We start from the raw sequence: 1,363 nt of genomic DNA, 5'->3' as shown, positions 1-1,363 counted from the left end.
AACATCATCAAAGACCCCTCTCACCCCGGACACAACCTGTTTGCACTTCTCCCTTCAGGCAGACGCTACAGATCTCTGTGCACTAGAACATCTAGGCATAAAAACTGTTTTTTCCCCCATGCCATCTCCAGCTTAAACAGCTAACACATGAATCATTACCTGTGTTCTGTAATTCATTTCCGTAATTCACTTTTCATCCTTAATTAATTATTGCCTCTTTCTCACGTATTATGTAAATGCATATGCATATATCTTTATTTATACAGTTCTATATAGAGTAAATAATGCACAAATCTGTACATAAATCTACTGTTCCAGATTCACACACATTATTTATTAAGTTTTACTATTTAAATGTTTTTTTTTCTGTTCTCATGTTAGATGTGTATGTATGTATGTATGTATGTAAGTATGCATGTATGTATGTACCAGGAGCACCTTAAAAAAACACAACAAATTCCTCGTGTGTTTGCACACACCTGGCGAATAAAGCTAATTCTGATTCTGATTCTGATTCTGATATAGGTTATAATTCATCAGTTCGCTTAACTGATTCATTGTCAATGCTGTTTCAAAGCAATACTTGAAAATGACCAATAGATGTCACCGTAGAGACGGGTGTCGAATTGTTTCAAAGCCTCGGCACATTTGCTTCGACTGTTTCAGTGTTTCACGAAGTCTTGCTCTGCCCACCACTACTAGAAACTAGGACAGGGAACTGGCTCCGTAAAGTTGCTATCACTGACAGAGAGATAAGCTCAAACAACACTCAGCCCTGAACGGTGGTTAGGGCCTCATATTTAAAGTGTGTGTGATTGGCTGCAGTTGAGTGCGTAATCAGTGCAATGGAACATAGGAAATATAGTCCAGGGTGACGTGTAACAGTCTGTGTGGTGTGAGAGTCAATATAATGCAAAGGCGACCTCTGGTGGCGAGCAGACAGAAGATCAAGGACAGGATTAATGACAACAGGAAAGAATACACCAGGAGAAAAAAGAGAGGTCTTTTCTCTGAGGCAGAGGTGTAAAGAGTACCTAAAAACCATACTTTAGTAAAAGTACAGATACCTTACAGTGAAAATTACTCCACTACACGTTACAAGTCACCAATTCCAAAACAACTTGAGTAAAAGTCTTAGAGTATCTGATTTTAACAGTACTTAAGTATTTTACTTATACTAAATATAGGCTCAAAAAGTGTACTAGTCAAAGAGGCATGCTAGTTAAAAAACTGTAATGTTGTGGAGAAGCTGGGGGAAATAGGCAGAGGCAAGGATCTCTGTGCTGGTATTTCATGGAAAAACTAGAACAAACAATAAAGCAAAAAACAAAGAACAGAATGACTGGCAAACAGACAACCATTA

The sequence above is a fragment of the Sinocyclocheilus rhinocerous genome, unplaced genomic scaffold (assembly GCF_001515625.1).
Source record: "Sinocyclocheilus rhinocerous isolate Xijiao unplaced genomic scaffold, SAMN03320098_v1.1 scaffold1449, whole genome shotgun sequence".
Lineage (NCBI taxonomy): Eukaryota > Metazoa > Chordata > Actinopteri > Cypriniformes > Cyprinidae > Sinocyclocheilus > Sinocyclocheilus rhinocerous.
This window is presented reverse-complemented; position numbering follows the sequence as displayed.